Genomic DNA, 20,769 nt, shown 5'->3' with positions numbered 1-20,769 from the left:
GGTTGGGGTAAAGACAGATCCTAGGAATTTGTATTAAAAAACAACCAAGAAGGACTTCCTACCCTGACCTCATGTACCCTATTCACCAGATAGCAAAAAGAGCCTACAAGCTGTGAAGGAAGACATAGCAAGGTAGGGATGAGCGTGTGGCCACTGCCCAGCCTGGAGGTGAAACAGGCTGGAGCTGCCCAGCAGGAGGTGGGGGCGTAGGGTGGGGGAGAAGGGCGGCTCATGCCGAGGAAGGGGTGGCAGATGGGTTCCCCCCGGAACTGTGTGCTGCCACTGTGGGCCCTCCTGCTGTGCGTTACCCTTCACCTTCCTTCATGACCCTGAAATCCACCCACCCGATTTACTTCAAAGTTGAAGTAAACAATGCACCGCCCCCGCCCCCTTTCAGGGCACAGCCTAGTGTCAGGTCTCACTTACCAGTGTGTAAAGGTGCCAGTTGCGGAGGACGTTGCAATGTCCTCTTTCAATTCCCACGTTGCAAAGCAGCTCTCATCCTGCACTTGACCGCTGCACTGCACCTGACTTCAGGCTGCACTCTTCTTGACTGCTGCATTCGCATTCCTGTGCCCATCACGGGCAACTCTCCCCACTGGGCTGAGTCCTTCTGCCTCTGGTGTGCTGCTGTCTCTCATCTGCATCAAAACTCTCTTGTTGATATAGTCTATGTGCACCCTGGCCACTGCTCCCACAATTTATAGGCTTTGAGCAGGGCAGAACAGCCCCTCCCCCTTCCCTACCCCCCCCCGCCATTGTTTTGCTGTTAAAGTAACTCCAGACAGGCTGGTGCTGTGCTGGAAAAGAGCACAAACACCCTGTCCAAAAAGAGCACCAAAACACTGTGCAAAAAAACTGGGGGGAAAGACTTGGCAGGGGGCACCCGCTTTGAGCGGCTTTGCAAAGTTTGTGGGTAATGCAAGGGAAGGAGCTACAATGCTTGTGGTACCTAACCCTGATGCCAATGCCCAGGGTTGTTAGCAACCAGACTTATCAGGAGGCAGACAGCCCCCCTTTGTGTAGCTCTGCACAGATGAGTTCCCCCCAACTCCTCCAGCACCCCATGCAAAAGGCACCCAGAAAAAGTGACAGCAGGCAGAACTGTGCAAAAAGACTTGGGAGGTGGGGGAGCTCCTTTGGCTGGCCTGTGGTACCCTCGATGCCAACACTGAGGTATCATGGCAAGCCAGACTTGACCAGGGAGAGGCAGCTTACCCCTTTGTGTACTTTTGCATGAAAGATTTCCCACCCAAAAGATTTCCTACCCTGCCCCTCAACTCTCCCCCCCATTCGCACACCCCATGCAACAAGTGCCCAGAAAAAGCAGCAGGCAGAACTGCAGGAAAAGACTTGTCAGGGGGCTTTACAAAGTGCATGGGTGACACAGGAGAAGAGAGATGCAAAGCTTGTGGTACCTCCACCCCACCGCCCCTCCAATTCCATCGCTGGTGATAGTCTGAGCCAATGCTTGGGGTTTGATTTTTGCATCCTGCACCAACCAACCACCCACCCCCAGCACTGTGAGCAGGGATTTTGCTGGTCCTTCAAAATTCAGGAGCCAGATGCAGAAAGACAGCATAACATGAGGTTTTATTGTAAGAAGCACCAGGGTTGAAGCTGTCAGTTACTTGGGCTTCTTTGCCTTTACCCCACCATCACTCAGAACCAGCCCCGACTCCCTGAACTGCAGTGGTGGCCACCTGGCCCTGCTGGCAGTCATGCACCCCTCCGCTGAGTCCACTGCGTTTGAGGGAACACACTCAGCTGTAATGCTTCTGACTACCTTGTGGATATAGGCAAGCCAAGCAGAGCTCCTTTGCCCTTTCTGGGGGTGATACCCGCTTTTTAAAGATGCACTACAGCAAGTGCTCCAGGACATCAGTTATCAAGTCCTGTGCCCTCTGGACATCCACACAGCACTGCGAGGCCATGTCCATCAACTGGCTCATGTGGTCTAGCACCTGTTTGCAAAAGGCAATTGTGTTTTCTGCAAATTGGTTCTCCCAGACCTCATCACAATGAAGTGACTCCCAGAGTTCATCCTGCCAGCCTTCTGTGGCTGACATTCTTGTTCATGACAACTCCACTAAAGCTTTCATCATACTTTCTTGTGACCATTGCTGCCTGTGGCACAGCTCCCTTGAGCAATCTGCTGTAGTGCGAGCTGGGGTCTGAGGATTGGAAGCAAGTGCCCAGCCAGCATCGGGCGCGGTAGCTAGTAAGCAAATGAAAATAGTATTCTGGGTTTGGTCACATTTCCTTCCCCTAAGTGTTCAAGAGGACGGTGACGAACCTCCACCTGCCCTACAGTAAAGAAAATGCCTGCAGGCATGGAAACATACCCTGCAAGAGTGGGACACCATTCGCATTCCCCAAAACTTACAAGTCCCCAGTTCTGAAGCACATCCCTGGCTGCCCCTGCCCATGCCAGCTGCAAACAGTTAAAGCAAAACAATGAGTTTGGCATCTGTTGCATTACCAGTTAGCCAACCCAAAAGAGAATGGCATATACCCTTCATCCACCACCAAAAGAACATGGCAACCCACCTCCAGCAATACATGCATTTCTCTGCCCCGCCCTGCCCCACAAATCCAACCTGTACAAACCCAGGCAATGCCTCCCAGTGGTAAAAGGCACATTTCAAGATACTTACAAGTCACTGGTTGCACATCTTCTTGGGTCTCAGAAACAGAAACTGATGTTTGAGTGTTGGGAAGAGAAACCTCATCAGAAGCAGTTTCTTCCTCATAGTTTCATAGTTTCTAGGGTCAGAAGGGACCTGAGTAGATCACCTCCTCATCCTCCTCCTCATCATCTGTGCTAGTCCATGGAATCAGGCGGGAGGGAGACACTGGGGTGAAGGTCAGGGTATACTGCTCTTCTTGGGAGTCCTCGTCATCTGGGACCATGAAGCAGACTCCCACTGCTATGACATGCTCATGGTTTCCTGCTCAGGAGGAGCTGCCTCTGTCAGTGTGCTGTCCTCCAGTACAACGCTGGTCCCGAAAGGCTGCAGACAGGTAGCCTCAGCCGCGTCCTCGAAGAGAATGATGGACACCTGGTCATAGAAAGGAGCAATTGTGCACCCTGCCCCAGAACGAGAGTTTGCATCCCTGGCTCGATGAAATACACATCTCAGGGCCTTGATCTTGTCCAGTCACTGGACTCAGGCACTGAGTCCAGTCCTGGCTGTGCCCTCGCACCTGCATTTCTTTGGCAGTGGAGGCATATACCAGCTTATTCCTCCTACTTTACAGCTGGTCTATGATCTTTTGCTCCAACCAAATGTCAATTAAGCCCTGCAGTTCTTCCCGGGTCCAGTTGGGGCCCTGAGTGCTAGAGGTATCAGCCTCCTGTTCGGTCACCTGCATATTGCTAGACTTGGTTTTCTGAGACATCAGGAAGCAGTTCGAAGCCAGCAGCAACTGAGTCATGAAAGGTTGCTGGGGAAATTTGTGAGCCAGCTATATACACATGCCTTGCATGAGCAGTTTGGAAAATTCCATGTACTCAAGATTGTGAAAGTATCACCTGTGTCTTACAACACCCACTGCGTTGAAGCCACCCCGTTTACCAACAAAGACATGTTGATGGGCTTGAGCAGGGCCAAATAAGCCCATTGTATGTTCAGATGGCTGGCTAATGTCTCATAATGTTGCAAAAATCAATCACACCTGCTTGTAGTTGTGCCTATATTCCGTAGTCCCACAGAATCAAGGCCATATTTTTACTGCTGCAATTGTTTTTGCTGACCTCACAAAAGTATTCAGCTGATACTGCCTCATGTGGACATGAATTCTGAAGGGTTTGTCTGGTCCTACATTTACACGAGAGGAGTATGGCAAAATTTTATCTGTCTTATTGCAGAATTAAGTCTTTGCAAAGTTGATGACAGTTGTCTTGAACAAAAACGATGCATCAGAACTTTTCCATTATAACTTTTTCCTTATCTCAGGGTATTTACTTTTTTTGCCCTATGCTCAGTAGGACACAGTAAGAGCAAGCACAACTTTAAAAAGGATAAGATCCAGTGCATCTAAAACATCACTTGCCACTGACAGGGCAAATGTTTTTTTCTGGGAGGACCTTGTTTTTTTAGCCAGGAGTGGCCTCTGTGGGTTATGCCTCTTTGGAATGACAAGTTGCCAGGTGTGGCTATCCACTGATATGGTATACACAGTTATCCTGAAGCCCGAGTACCATTGTTCACCATGGTAAACAGCAGCACTTCCCACCAAACAAAGGCTCTACTGCGCAAACACCTGGTGCCCTGGGGTTAATTGTTGAAATGCAGATAAGAGTTAAAATGCAATGGTCAGCAATTGAATGCAGCTAGACAGAGCTCCAGACCACAACCCCCCCGCTTGAATGGTGGTGGTGGTGCTGTGATCCGAGAAGCGGCCCTACTGCATACGTTAAATCAACCTTGCTTGTGAGAATCGATATGGGATGATGGAGGAGGAACAAATGGAGATTCGGGATGAAATGTGTGAGGAATGGGAAGTGGAGAATGGGGTAAAGACTCCTCTAACATGGAGAATCTGGAGGACATGAGTGAGCAGGAGGAGGTGATAGTGTTTCTGATTACCCTACTGCTGGCCTTGAAATTATTACACGACATGCTGATGCAGATAAAGATGGTAGCATATGCATCAATAGTGTTGCTCAATGCTTGTGATGAGATGCCTGCACATACAGGCACCTTGTGAAAAAAGGGGAGTAGATATGCGATGGAGTGGGACAACCAAGAGGCACGTGAAGAAGTGGAAGCTGTGGATAAACCTCAGGAGCAGCAACCGCATGGTCTGGGCCCATGAGAGAAGCTTGGACTGGTGGAAGCACATCGTGCTGACCACTTGAAATGATCAGCTATAGCTGGAGAAGTTCCAAATGAGCAGGGAGACATTTTATCATATCATCTCAATGCTGGGGCCACATGTTGCAAGGCAGGACACTAACATGCATCAGGCCATCCCCCTGGACAAAAGCGTGGCCATGGCCATCATGAAACTGGCCACCGCATCCAGTCTCTGCTACATCACGAACCAGTTTGGTGTGGCTGCCTGCACTGCCAGGCTGGAGACTAGCGAGGTTTGCCAGCTGCTGCAGGACATCGCAGCAAACAACTTCATTTGCCTTGGGAATCCTCAGGAAGTCATAGCTGGCTTCAGTGCCATGGGGTTCCCTAACTGCATGGGGGCTTTAGACAGCACTCACATCCCAGTGCAGTCCCCTTTGGGGAGGGGGAGGTCATTCACAATTTGCTTTGGTGATCCTGCAAGCCGTGGTGGACCACTGAGGCTGGTTTACAAACATTTTTACTGCGTGGGCCAGCAGCACGCATGACACATGCGTGTTCAGAAACTCTCAACTGCCTGATCTCATGGAGAAAGGACACTATGCACCCGGAGTCCCCAAAACAGTGATCTGTGGTGTTGCTATTCCCCTGCTTATAATAGTGAATGCTGCTTACCCGCTCAAGCCCTGGCTCATGAAGCCTTATGGAGGACACATTACGGACCCGCAGAAGATGGCTTTCAACTACCATCTCAGCAAATGCAGGATGGCTTTTGAATGTGCCTTTGGCCAACTGAAAGCATGATGGAAGGCACTTAACTGCAGGCTCGGGCTGGAGCCAGAAAACATCACGGCCTCTATAGTGGCAGCCTGTGTGCTGCATAACATCTGTGAGACCCACGGAGAGGTTTTCAGCCAGGAGTAGGCTGACGAAGCGAGACAGGAGGTGGCCAGACAGAGATGTGGCTAGGCAGCAGTGCAGGCACCGAGGACATATCCACAATAAGAAGCTGGTCAGGTGGCCCTTCTTGCATGGGATTGCCTGGCAGCAGATGTTATGGATATGGACGCTGATTAAAATATTTTTTTTTACTATTTACATCTGTGTCTGTTTGCAGGGGTGTGTGGGGGGAGCGGATGTGGTTTGGAGGATGAGCAGGGCATGGTGGGAGGTGCACTGGGGTAGGGAGTTATTGTTAGGAGGCTGGCATTGGTCCACGGGGGGCGGCAGAGAGGCAGCAGTGTTACACAACACTGCCTAGCCAGCCTGAATCATGTCCTGCGAAAGGGTTAATTATACCTCTCCTTGGCCAAGTAGGGGGGGAGGGGTGACCAAAATCCCAAATCCTCCTACAAAGCCTCCTAAAGGTCCAAAATCCTCCTACAGGCCTCTGCTGTATCCAGCTGCTTTCTTGCCAAATTCCCTAGGAAACAGCAAAGAATGTTTTTTTGGAGTAAAGAAGTGGTTTCCGTTTATTATATACAGAAAGATTGGGTAGGGGGGGTGAAGTCTATTTGACCCCAACCCTATTTAACCCCACCAACATCCCACCATTTTAACAGTATTTCAAAACACCCCAATATTTCACAAAGCTGTATGTGGCACTAAACAAACACACAAGGCCACAGGCATTCATGGTGTCCCACGGGCAGGGAAGGGGAGCGGGGAAAGCAACACCTGTGAGGGGTCCCCATGGAAACTCTTCCAAGCCCGGGCAGCTAGGGAATGATTCTGGGAAATGTAATCCTAAAACTCAGAAAACTAACAGCTGTTGGATTTGGCACCCCCCCTTCACACTCCCAGCCTTGCCCCCTGCCCTCCCACACCGTTAATTTTGTAATAAGCATTCATGGCACACATTTGCTTTGGCAACACAACACCAACCACCCACCCACCCACCAACAGCCACAATCGCCATCACCCATGGGCTCCACCTGCTGCTCTCACACCTGTATATATCTGATATGTTATATACAGTTAAAAAAAAATCCATGTAGACGTTTACATTACTTTCCAGTATGGAGGAAGGGTGTGGATGATGCACACGACTTGGCGTCGGGATCACCATGGGGTTGCCTACTGGAGACCAGATGGAGCATAGGGGGGTGCAAGTGGCAGGGGTTTGGGGTGACCACCGCTTGGCAGGAGGGGGGTGCTTAGCGTGAGGCTCCTTGATGGGGACTGTGGAAGCTGGTGTACTGGCAAACATGCACCTCCTGCTGTAAATTCATTAGGATAGATGTTATGGGGGTAGATTGGTACTTGGCTCCTCCTGCTGGAATTTGCAGAGAATTGCACAGAGGACTTAATTCATTCAAAAACCCAATGTGTACAAACACAAACCCAATGCCAAAATAAACCAGTGTAAAATTTTTAATCCTCATTAAATTATTGAGCATTAAACGCTGTGGTGTGTACAAGTGCCCCTAGGTGTTATTAGGAAGTTTAAGAAGAGCTGCTTCATTTAAGGAGAGCCATCTAAACAGAGGGGTACTGAACATAAAGAGTAAGTTACTGGAAGGACAGGCTGAAGCAGGCTATTTTAAAAATCGAGAAATGCAACAGATCTTTGAAGAGGAGAGCAGTTTGTGAGAGTATAGGAAGAACAAGAAGTTGAGATCAGACTAAACTGGATTAAGTCAGTCTTGTTGGACCACCCAGCTTCTCCCTGGGCTTCAGGGGCCTAATTTGCCACCATATTAATCTGCTTCTAGAACTGTAGGACAATTCTGATCTCCATGGGTAAAGTGGAGGTGAAATGTTCAAGGGGTGCCTGTGATATGTGTGCGGGTGAGAGAGAGAGAGAAGTACATTCACATCTAGAACCTGAAATGCCAAATATAACTTTTCAGCTTTTCTGACTGTTTACTTAGTAGTTTCTTGGAGTGTACCAAATGTTTATGACAGGGTTATTATTATAGCAAAAGCCTCAATAGGGATATCGTTTGTGGAGGCAGGAACTGAGTCCAAAGCTCCAGGGTTCATGCCAAGGACACTCAGCTCTGGAGTCTGTGATGAAGTACATGCAGAGTTGAGGTTGCAGGGCATTTCTTAGTGGGTGGAGGCAGGAGGGGACTCCCGTTATCAGTCATCTGCAGAATCATCAAAATAGGTCAGGTTAGAAGAGAATGGAGAGCAGCCTGCTCAGACTATTAAAATGGCGCTGATAGAAAATTCCTTCCATATGCTAAACTCTCACACTGCTACCCATGGTGGAACTGCATAGCATTCTACCTGGTGCCGCCAGCAAATATTGCTGTGATTGTGGGAGATTTCCAGGGCAATGACAATGTAAATGCAGCCCTGATGATCCTGCTGCCTGTATGGAAAGGCTTTCATTAAGCCAGCTTTTTCTAAAACATAATTTTAAGAAATTAAATAGTCTGTTTATAAAATGCTGCATTTGGTCATGTAGTCTTTAAAAGACTGGGTAGATATGCACCTTTATATAATCTTTACTCAGGGAAATCTCACTTCAAGCCTCAGTTTAGTTAGTTACCACAGCTTGAGAATATTTTTAGAGGTAAGCGACCCATACATTTTCCAGTGAACCTAAAGCTAGCCCCAGGAGTTACCAGTGTTGTGTGATATGAAAAGATAATTTTTAAGGTTTACTTAGGATAATGGCTATATTTTCTTTTTTGAAAACTACCATTCTATTTAGTCACTTTTGCAAATATAAGGTAACTCTTTCATCTACTTCATGCAAGGCCTTAACTCTCAACATCATGGAAAGATATTTCTGATTCAAATAAACAACCCACAGTTTAAGGAAATATTAAAGGATTGTCAGATCTATTTAGTGAAATCTAAGAAATCACATATGCATTAGTTATTAATTTTAGAAAACAAATTAAAGAAACATACGGTCATTTTACTGGAATATGGCAAATGCAGGCATTGTTGGATTGTTTCTTTGAAGACTGGGTTTATTGCAGCAGGTGGCAGGGAGGCTGCAAGCCCTGCTGCAAGCAGCCCAGGTTCTGTGGCATGCAGCAGCTGCCCAGAGCCCAGGCTAAATGTGGCAGGCGGCCTAGAGGCTGCAACTGGTGCACTGTGGTCCAGGGCCGTTGCCGAGCTCCAAGGCTGGTGGCCGCTGCGCACATGCCTTGGGGCGCAGAGCAGGGAAGGTGTCTGGGGCAGTGCAACCCCGGCCCCTTCCCTGCCATGTGGACAGAGGCATGTGTGTAACTACCACCACTAGAGTCAGTCCAGGACTCCAAACCCTGGTACAGCTGTTTGCAGCCTGCTTGCTACTTGCTGCGAGCAGCCTGGGCTCCATGGCAACAGTAGCTGCACACGTGCTTCAGGGTGCATGACAGAGAAGGGACTGAACAGTGGCAGGTGAGCAGGTGGCATGGACCTGGAAGAGCTGGGCATCTGTGAGCAGTGCAGCATGTTCAGCTTCATCGCCTGGGGTGTGTGGCCTATGGAGCTGGATGTGCCACATGTTAGCACACTGGGGCTAGTGGGGCTGCAGCACAGGTATGTAGGGTGGAGCAGGAGTGGTACTGAAACCATTGCAACCCATGGTCCCCCACTGCTGAAGGCAGGAGCAGCTGTGGGCACTGCTCTCAGCACAGAGTCTTTGGAAACTAAGGGGTGAGCACTGTCACTGTCACTGCTCATCCCCCTCTCTTTTTCCCTAAGGCTGAATTTATCAAGGAGGAAGAAGAAGAAGGGCAAACAGCAACACCATTCACCCGCTGCACTCTGGAACCATGTGAAAACAGGCTGTGCCAGACCCTGGAAAGAGAGAGAGAGATATTCTTTGCTCAATAATGCCAGATCCTTCTTTAGTTCCTCACAGTCCGCCATGGTCTTAACCACTCGGAATAATTTCGTGTCATCCACAAATTTGCCCGCTTCACTACTCACCTCCTCTTCCAGATCAGTTATGAACATGTTAAACAGCACTCGTCCCAGTGCAGATCCCTGGGGGATCCCACCATTTACTTCTTTCCATCCTGAAAATTTACTATTTATATTCACTCTTTGCTTTTTGTCCTTGAACCAATTTCTAATCCATGAGTAGACATTCCCTGTCATCCCATGACAACCTAATTTAGTTAAGAGCCTCTGATGGGAGGACCCTTGTTAATGGCTTTTTGGAAGTCCAAATATACTGTCAGCTGGATCGGCCTGCTTACTGACACCCTCAAAGAACTCTAGTAGGTTGGTAAGGCATGATTTCCCTTTGGCAAAGCCATTTTGATTCCTCCCCAGCAAGTCCTGCTCATCCATATGCTGAACAGTTCTTTTTTTTACTGTTGTTTCAACAGTTTTCCAAGACCAGAAGTTAGGTTCATTGGCATGTAGTCCCCTGCATCCCCTCTAGAGCAGGGGCAGGCAATTATTTTGGGTGGAGGGCTGCTTCCTGAGTTTTGACAAGCCATTAAGGGCCGCAGCAGTAGCCATGCCCTTTGACAGGTACCTCACCCCCTGGTCACCATCTTGGCGCTGGAAGTCCCACCTCCTAACCCCCTGACCTTTGTGACCAGAAGTCCCTCCCTTTGCTCCTCCCTGGAAGTACTCCTTTCAACAAGGGGGTTTGCCATCTCAGAACAAGAAAAATACCAAATTATATTCTAAAAATTAAACAAGTACTACAACATTCATTAATTTCATTAAAAAAAATATTTTAATCCTGATTTACATGTGTTTGTGTAGTGTACATAGAGGTGATGATATAATAGCTTAAAATGAAGTCTTACTCATGTATATTGTGGGAGGGTGTGGGTGGGTGGGGAGTGGAGGAGAGTGTGGGTGTGGGTGGGTATGGAGTTTGTGGGGATTTGTGTGTGTGGGGGGAAGGTTGTGGCATGCATGGAGAGGGAGGGTTTGCCTACAGTTCACCCCCTCCCTGGGGAGGCAGAGCCCTCTCCAGTGCTTCTCCAAGCCTGGGCTTCTCACTTTTGCCGCTTCTGGCCCCGTGATACCAGTGCAGGCCCCATGCTCCTGCTCGCCACAACTTCTCCCTCCCATCTGCAACTGCTGCCCTTCTCTTGCCACTTCCCCATCCCACCCTGCTCGCTGCTCCAGCACCACATCCCAGCTGCACAGCCAAGACCTCAGGATGCAGCAGGAACTGAACCGGCCTGGCTGGCACTGAACGGAGCCAGCCAAGAATTGTGGGGACCTGCTACATCCTGCAGCCCGGCACTGCAGCTGGGAACCACGTGGTGCCGAAGTGGTGGCAGCTGTGGGCAGGAAAGCAGGGAAATGGCTGCGGGGAACTGGCAGTGAGTGGGCATGTGGGAGTGCAGTGACAGCTGGGCAGGAGCACAGGGCCTGCGCCAGTGGGCCATGGACCAGCAGGGGCTCTTGAGTCAGATGAGGCTGCACCAGTAGGCAGAAGGGAGAGTCAGCCTGACTCCTTAGAGCCCCTGTCAGCCCAGGTCCTGTGCTCCTGCCTCCCAGCCCTCGCTCTGCTAGCGCAGGCCCCACACTCCTGTCCTGCTGTCGCTGCACTCCATGCACCCACTCATTGCCCCTTCCCTCCACCTTCTGCAGACATTTCCCAGCTTCCCCGCTCCACTCCCCACCTCCCCCTGCCTGCTGGCCACTCCAGCACTACATGGTTCTCAACTGCAGCACCAGGACTGCAGGAGCTGGTCCGGCCCGGCCCTGAAGACTGGGGCAATCGCCCACAGTCCTCCCTTGCCTTCTTCCCCGCCTCCTTCTTATCTGAATTTTCATTCAGGAGACAGGAACAGCCCCAGGGGATCAGGCCAGAAGCCCCTGCTAGGCAGAGGCTTCTGGCTGGGGGTGGGGCAAGGCTGGGCTAGGTTTGCTGCTGAGGCTGCTTAGTCCTGTCTCTGGCTCCCCCTGGGTCTTACTGCTGCTGGCTCCTTTCATCTTTGACAGGCAGCCAGGGGCAGATAAATATTAATTTTCTAAATGTTTTGGGGTCCCCGTGAGCTGGATAGAATGGCCTGGTGGGCCAGATGTGGCCCATGGGCCATATTTTGTCCACCCCTGCTCTACAGCATTCTTTAAATATGGGAATCACATTGGCAGCCCTCCAATCCTTTGGTACTGAGGCTGCTTTTAGTGACGGGTTGCATACTACAGCTAGGAGTTCAGCATTTTCTGATCTGAGCTCCTTCAGGACCCTAGGGTGAAGGACATCAGGTCCTTGTGATTTGCTACTGTTTAGTTTATTAATTTTGTCTACATCCTCATCTTTTGAAACCTCAGTTTGGGTCAGTTCCTCTGACTAGTCCCAAGAGAGGAGATCTGGTGATGGAATTCCCTTAATATTTTCCACAGTGAAGACACATGCAAAGAATGCATTTAGTTTCTTGGTAATGGCTTGGTCATCCTTTCCCCACCCCCCTCCTTTTATACTCTGATCATCCAACGGCCCAACTGACTTCCTGGCAGGTCTTTGGCTTCTAATGTACTTTTAAATTTTTCCTTGTTACTATTGCAGCTTATCTGACTTCCCACAGTGATAAGACAGTGCTGGGGGAAGGCACTGCAAGCCAAGAGTGATGCTACTTTTGTTTTACCTATGCCATGGCATTTCCCTAAAATATAGTGACAGCCTGTGGGTTAGTGTGTCCTTCAGTTTATATCAAAAGGAACAATAGCTCAGCTCTCCTGGTCTCTTTACCTCCAGACTATCATTTAGTGACTTTAGGTTAAATTTATTTGGTGCTTTATGTCTTAACTCCTCTCAGCATCAGATTATTGAGCCCTAGAAACTGCACCTTCTGATAAGTGTTTTCAAGTTTCCCATGTGACCATGGTTGGGTAGATTCCATTTTTACTTATTCTCTGAGGCACTCATCTTGGCTAAAAAGTCATCTGAGAAAACCTGAGTCCTGTGGTAGAGAAGAGACCAGTGTTTCTAATTCCACTTCATGAAATGACCACAAGGGAATACAATGGTGTATTTTGTGCCATTGGACTCACTCAGTGTGATCTGTCTAATTATGGATTTAAATGATGTAAACTCTCAAGAGTGGCAGAGCCAGTACTCTCTGACTGACCTGCATAATGTATTCCTGCATATCCTCCACTGCCTGGGTCCACCTGGAATTCTTTCTTGTCTTTTGCTTTGAGTCAGTACTGGAAATTCAAGGTCTTTCTCCACAGTTTCACTTGCAAACTGTTCACATGACAACTTAGAAGAAAAAGACTACCTATCTGTACCATGGGCAACTGGTGCCGGCTTAGTCAAGGGGGGCATGTGCCCCCCCCAGTGACCAATCTCGCTAACTGGTGGGAGTCCCCCCCATGGCCAAACTCATCAACTGGGCAGGGTCCCACTGTGGCAAAACTTACCAACTGGTGAGCGGCTGCGCTGCTCCTGAAAGCAACCATGGTGCTCCTGGAAGTGACTGTGGTGCTTCCAGAAGCGGCCACAGCCTACATTCTGTGCTCACAATCCCCAGCTGGTGCTTGCAGGGGGGGCACTGGCGCTCCTGCCTTCCACCTCTGCCTGTTGCCTGAGCAGGGAATGCGGCCTGTTGCGGGTGCACCAGCGCTCTCAGGGGGTGCATGTGCACCCCCATGCACCTCCTACATGTCTCCACTGATCTGTACCTTCATGATTGATCTGTAGAGGTGAACAAAAGTCCAGAGGGAGGCCAGCTGGATGGTTAGTCAGGTACTGCAACCTCCTGTTCTTTCTGTCTCATGTTGTGAGATAAACTGAGCCCAGAGCTTTCCTTTACATTCACTCATAGGACATTGTCTCTGAGGAGCAGGGTGGATAAAGGAGGGGCAGACTTGACACTAGTCAACATCAGGTCATGCAAGTGAGTTAGCAAGTTAGTCTAAACCAGTCAGTGTTCATAGATTCTCGGGTCAGAAGGGACCTCATTGGGCCATCTGGTCCGACATCCTGCCCCTGGCAGGCAAGAAAAGGATCACCAAACCTGGGATCATGTGATCCCAGCCAGGTGCCTGTCCAGTCTCCTCTTGAAGACCCCCAAGGATGGGGTGAGCACCACCTCCCTTGGAAGCCCATTCCAGATCCTGGCAACCCTGAACGTGAAAAAAAAATTTCTAACATCCAGTCTAAACATACTCTCCAGTAGCTTATGGCCATTGTTCCTTGTTGTTCCAGGGGGTGCACTAGTAAACAGATCATCACCTACTTTGTGTTGCTTTCCCCTTATGAATTTGTATGCCACCACAAGGTCCCCTCTCAACCTTCTCTTGGAGAGGCTGAAAAGGTTAAGGTCCCTTAGCCTTTCCTTGTAGGGCCTTTCCTGCAGGCCTCCAATCAGACAAGTGGCTCTTCTTTGGACCCTCTCCAGGTTGTCCATATCCTGCTTGAACTGCAGTATCCAGAACTGGACACAGTACTCCAGGTGCAGCCTGACCAGTGCCACATAGGGAGGGAGAATCACCTCCCTGGACCTGTTTGTAAAGCACCTATGGATGCATGACAAGGTGCAATTGGCTCTGCTGACTACTTTATCACACTGACAAATCATGTTCACCCTGGAGGCAACAGTGACTCCAAAATCTCTTTCTGCCACAGTGGTGCTGAGAAGGTTGCCTCCCAGCCTATAGGTATGATGGCAGTTTTTTCTCCCCAGATGCAGCACCTAGCACTTGTCCTTATTGAATTGCATCCTGTTGCTCTCTGCCCACTTCCCCAGCCTGTCTAGGTCAGCCTGGATCTCGTTCCTCCTCTCCAGGGTGTTAGCTTCACGCCATATTTTTGTGTCATCTGCAAATTTGGACAGGGTGCTTCCCACCCCCTTGCCCAGATCATGATGAAGATGTTGAACAGCACCAGCCCCAGAATTGAGCCCTGAGGGACTCCACTGCACACATCTTCCCAGGTTGACACTGACCCATCCACCACCACTCTCTGAGTGCGACCCCAAGCCAGTTTGCTACCCAGTCTACCATGTAATCATTCAAGGCAAATCTCCTCAGTTTATGAATAAGGATGGTATGGTATACTGTGTTAAAGGCCTTCTTTGAGTCCAGATAGATAACATCCACCTTGACTCCTGCATCTAAACATTTGGTTGCCTTGTCGTAAAAAGAAGCTAGGTTAGTCAGGTAGGACCTGCCTGCTATAAACCCATGTTGGTTACCCCTCCGCATCAGATTAGCCGGCGGGCTCCCACAGATGTGTTCCTTGATAATTTTTTCTAGGATTTTCCCTGGGATACAGGTAAAGCTGATTAGTTTATAGTTCCCCGGATCCTCCTTCTTCCCCTTCTTAAAGATTGGGATGACATTGGCCCTCTTCCAATCCTCGGGGACCTGACCTGAGCACCATGAGTGCTCATATATCCTTGCTAGTGGTTTGGCTATGACACTTGCTATTTCCTTCATTACCCATGGGTGGAGTTCCTCCAGTCCTGGTGATTTGAACACATCCAGCCCCTCCAAGTGTCCTTTTACCATATCAGCACTGACCATTGGTCGGCTGATGTTCCCCTTCTTGGTGTCTGTAATGCGTGTTGAGGGTTTGTCTAGATTCCTATTTAAGAAGACAGGCAAAAAACTCATTGAAGAGATCTACCTTGTCCCTGCTATCCGTCACTAAGCCCCTCTGCCTGTCCTATAGGGGTCCTATGCTACCCTCCACCCTCTTTTTGCTCCCAATTTACTTAAAGAAGGACTTTTTATTGTTCTTAATCCCTACCGCTAGCATGAGTTCCAGAGCTGCCTTGGCCTTCCTGACTGACTCCCTGTAGGTGTGGGCCGAAGAAGTGTACTCCTCCTTGCTAGCTACCCCCTGTTTCCACTTCCTGTATGCTACTTTTTTTGCCCTTAAGGTATCATGGATAACCCTGGTTAGCCAAAGGGGTTTCCTGGTCCCTTTGCCGCCTTTCTCCGCCATGGAATTGTCTCACTCTGAGCCCAAAGAATAGTATCCTTAGGGAATGACCACCCCTCCTGGACCCTCAAAGCATCTAGGCTCTTGGTTCCTAGTACCCTGCTAACCAAAACCCTGAGCCTATTAAAGTCAGCCTTTTTTAAGTTTAGCACCTGTGTCCTGCTAGGTATAATGCCCACCCTCCTCTGGATAGTGAATGTTATCATTTGGTGATTGCCGTCCCCTAAGTTGCCTTGAATCTGTAGGTCCCCCACTAGGTAATCCTGTGTGGCCAACACCAAGTCGAGCAAGGTGTTACCCCTGGTGGGACTCCTTACCTCATGTGTTAAATGGAGGTCCTGAATGCAGGTTAAGAAACTGCATGAGTGGATGGATATAGCTGGCTGTTCCTCCCAGCATATGTTTGGGTAGTTAAGGTCCCCCATGACTACCATGTTGTATCTGTGGATTCCCTGGCACCTTCTCTGGACCCTTTTCCTGTTGATTTTCATTTTACATTATGGGTATATTTTAGGAGAGATTACAGATGACCGGCCTTTGCAAAAATCTCCTAAAAATCAGAGGACCGGTTCCTCTAAAATACTCACAAATGGATTGTTTCATCAGTCCATAAAAGCTCTGGCACACAGAGCCCATCTGCACATTCCCAGTCAAGTCAAGAAAAGTGAACATCCTGGTATAGGGTCTCCCTGTGACTAGAACCAGTTTCATCACTCTGTAGTTGCCTTGCTGCAATCACCTGCTACCGCTGTTCCCACTGTTTCTCAGCATATGTCAGCCTACTTTCGGTTTCCTCACTAATACTTTTATTTACCCACCTGTATGTCCGCTGTTCTGTTGGAATGGACTGAAGTGGTGAGTTACTGGCATTTACCTGGGTGTGCAAGGAACAATAGCTGAGATGTTTCTTGAAGAGGAAACGCACCCAGTTACATGGGATTCAAGTTTGTGTTCATCTTTTACATTACACAAAGAAGCAAGGTTGATAAAATTATTGGCCCATCAGCATCCAATATCATACCTTGTTGAAATTCAGTGAGGGAATATATGTATATATATTTACAAAATGAGTTATCATGTCATAAAACAAGAGAAAAATTCAGCAGTAGACCAACAGTGAATCTACTGCTATTCAGCATTCCGTGGTTAATCTGACTGGGATTTGATAAATTCCCAAAATCAGGCTGTCTTAAATTTTGGTTCTAAAGTCTCTCCTGGGATGGACACTCTTGACTTAACTGTGAGATTAAAATACCTTTGCCTGTGTGTCTCCGGTAATAAAATCTACAAGCCAGAGGAAATAAGAAGGTTGTGCAGAGTTTTGTCACATAGGGTATTATCCCAAACGTTTTCCATAGGTGATCCCATAATGTAGTGTATCTGAGAGGGGCATTTGAAGATCAAAAATTCAGAAGCCAGGACAGACAGGATTGCAATCCCTTGTTGGTCAGACAGCTTTGTTTTTTGAACATATTGCTCGTCACAATCCCTGCGCTCCACTTCCTTTCAGTGCAGATTAAAGACCAGGGTCTTATTTACTCTCCAGTAGAGTGTATGGCTGAGCTGGTGCATACAACAGCTTTTCAGTTCCCTTTTGAGTTTGAGCACAGAAGAATAGAGATTCATGGCTCCCCACCCCCTGCCAGAGTAAATTGACCTCTCAAATGCATCACTTCACCTAGTGGTATGGGGATAATGGAGAGCTGTGTACAGAAAGAAAGGAGGAGGCTTTCTGATGGGACAAGAGCCTGGGGCTTTTCTTTTGGAGGCATTCAAGTGTGTGAGGTCAAAACAGAAAACAGGTGAAAGAGGCCTACTCCTTGTCATGGTTCTTTGGACTCATTCTCTCATGCAGTGCAACTGTTTGATCTGAAACCTTGGGAGGGTGAATCCCTCTTTCTGGTCGTTGTTTATAGTTGCTTTGGGCAAGGAGTAGGTGGATCTCTTACATATAACCAAAGACTCTTTGCTACAAAGGAGCCTGCCCTGTATCTGTTGCCAGAAGAAAAGCAAAGTATTAACTAATGACAACCTCATATGGTGGCTCTAAATACAGGAGCAGCTGGCTACCTCATATATCGAATAATCAGGAAATCCTGTTCCAGGAACCCTTGTCCCTTCTCTCTGTGATTGCCACTTCGGTATACTTTGTCACATCTTGAATGACTTGCGAGCTCCTCGGGGCACATACCTCATCTGTCTCCTTGTGCTGAAGCCTACTTGGCATGCATGTATGGATGAAAAAAACAGGATCTTTCAAGTATTGCATATGCCCACCTAGGTGGTAGTGATTGTTTATGGTTGCTTACTTGCTATAAAATTAGTTTTTGAAGGCTTCATCACATGTCTGTTCATGTTTGCATGTGACCTTATGTTTTTTATGTATTACACATAGTTTTGTTCCATTTCTAAGATTATTGGCATGCAGTTTCTTGTTCCTATTAGAGTCTGGTCTACTACTCATGGCCTCTGGATCAGACCCTTGGTTAGCTTCCTGAAGGATAACTTCCATGCAATATAACAGATGAATAAGAGAAAGAAAAAGAAGTGAGAGAGACTGATTCAAGAAATCACATAAGTGCATAGTTAGTTTAAGTTGAACTGAAGCTCATGCTTTAAAGCTTCCTTCATTGTCAGTCTAAATCACTATTACAATAAATAAAAATTGGAAATCAGGTAGGCAAGAAGCAAGGATTTTTAACAGCACAGGTTTCCCTCACTTTATATTGTACATGTGTTCCTGGAAAATGGTGCATAACTCGAATTTGCATAAAGGAAACCCTCTTTATAATGTAACAAATAGGGATACATTCCCAGACCTCAACCGTACTGGCCCCCAGACCCACAGACCCATTTCTACTACTTATACAAGACAATTTTGGTACTCACCAACAGCAGACAGTACACGCAAGCACAGGGTACTGTCATAATGAGGATGGCAACTACAGAAATGTGCCATAGACAATGAGTGAGGAGCACAGATTTACACAGGAGACTATATTTTGGTGTGCATCACTCACACAAAGCAGCTGACTGCGGGCTTCCACCACACTAATCACATAAGAGTGAATTTACCTTGCATATAGCAAATTTTTGGTTTGCATAAGAGCGAATTTGCACATACAGAACCTGCATAAAGCAAGGGAAACCTGTAGCCATTTTGACAGTGCAATTAGAACTTAGAATACAGGAAATATTGAGCCATTGAGCTGTATATGATAGTGAGAGATTTGCCATAAGGTATATGTTGCTGTTTTGAAAGTACAGATTTGCTGATCTGTGCTGCCATGTAGTCCTAACTTGAAGTAATAAAGGATATAACTTTGGCCCTGATTCCCCTCTTGCTATGGAAGGCCCTGCACCCATTATGGTACTCTGTGAAACCAGGGTCTTATTTTGCCTTGTTCTAAGTGAACAGGTTACTTAGGCTGTACTTATTCTCACCTTCCAACAGCAGGTCCTGCTTTAGTGATCATAAGGCTCAATTACATTGCAATTCATGCAGAACCCAGCATCCTGTTTGCTCCCTAGTAGAAAGAAGTACTCAAGTTCTTTTGGTGCCCCATTTGTCGGCCACCCTGCCTGTCTGAGATATGCACTTCTAACCACAGCACACTGTAAAGAGTCCACCATTGAGTCTCTGCAATGATGAGTCTAGGGCAGTGGGACTTGATGCCCCTTGACATTTATCTCAGGGTATTATATACATTTGGGGAAATACACTATTTTTCACAGGTAAAGTGTAATATGACCATTGTTAGAGTTCTATTATATATATGTATATATTTACTGCTGAAATAGGATAGTCAAGGTTATTTTCATTCCTATTCTTTAGGAGCATGTTTGCAGTGGTATGAGTCCCATCTCCCTCCCCCCCCCCCAAAGTTTATAATATTAGGACCTCTGAATAGGGAAGGGAGCTCTCTGCAAATTACTGCATTATTCTAATTTTATTTTATAAGAAGCTGTTAAGTCAGCGAATGCTTTTAAAGAGGCTACAACTCTGAAGTCTGTATTGTGCTTCTTGCAGCTAAGCCTACTTCCCAGCAACCCATCTCTGATGAGGTATTAATACAACTATGAAATGACAATCAGTCTACATGCAGGGAATAAGTCCTTTTAGAACTTTTCTTGTACATTATGGTCAGGATTTCTATTTTAATAGACTACTGATCAATTCAGTATGATATCAGGGCAGAGGCTGAGCATCATCCACATCTGGCTGAAAATGGAACCAAGTTATAAATCACTGACAGATTTCTGCTGAAGCAGGCTAAATCCTCTCCAGAGTTTAGCAGACACTACTGAAGTTAGAGGTGAATGTCTATCCCTAATCATTTATGTGAAGGATAGAGACTGAACTCTAGCATGGCTAATGTAGCATCTGCCCACAGTCCAAAGCTGTTTTCCATCTACCACAGTTGGATGGCTCTAAATTAAATAATTCAAGTAGTTAATGATGCTTGCTGTCTTCTTGTTTGGTGCTGTTCAGTTTGTAGAGCACATTGGGATCTTGGAAGGTTTACAAATTGTGAATCGGATCTGAGCTTGTTTCTATGCGCTGAAGTAAATGCAGTTGCTCCAGATGTGTGGCTATATCATTTAGAACAAGAGTGGCCAACCTGTGGCATGGGTGCCAGAAATAGCACAGGCAGCCACTCTGTGTGGCATGCAGCAGATCAGGGAGGGGACAGGCAGCACAGTAATAGATATGGCAGGAAGCAGAAAGCAAAGCAACTAATTGGGCAGGGAGGACAGGGCAGGAAGTTGAAAGATGAGCAGCAGATCAGGCAGGAGAAGGGAATTGGAGAAGCATTTGGAGAGGGTCTGGGGCTAATTTGTGGCATGCCTCCTAGAAAGTTGGCCCCTGCTGATTCAGAACATGCTCTGGCCCTTTTCCTGCATGTATATTTCAGAATCACATCATCCATTAGGAGGCAAGAAGCTGCTAAAGAGTGAGGCAGCTTCTAGGACAGTTCAGTATTGGAAGTGAAGGCTACTCTTTGAAACTTCAGGAGAAATTTTAGGAGTGTAGAATGTAATTACCAAAATGGCATATTGATGGTCCCCTGTACTCATGCAGCAAGCACCTGGGAACCTTAGAATAACCCCATCAGAATGGTCTGGTCTCTGCCAGATTACATTTCT

General features: G+C 47.6%; 1 protein-coding gene across 2 annotated transcripts in view; it reads left to right on the top strand.

Moving 5' to 3' along the window:
* The window catches only part of TRABD2A (TraB domain containing 2A), a 180,280-nt gene that overhangs the window by 144,124 nt on the left and 15,387 nt on the right, over positions 1–20,769 (top strand). The gene's annotated exons all lie outside the window — the stretch shown is intronic.

Source organism: Crocodylus siamensis, chromosome 3 (genome assembly GCF_052110815.1).
Source record: "Crocodylus siamensis isolate JL-2025a chromosome 3, ASM5211081v1, whole genome shotgun sequence".
Classification (NCBI taxonomy): Eukaryota; Metazoa; Chordata; order Crocodylia; family Crocodylidae; genus Crocodylus; species Crocodylus siamensis.
This window is presented reverse-complemented; position numbering and strand designations above follow the sequence as displayed.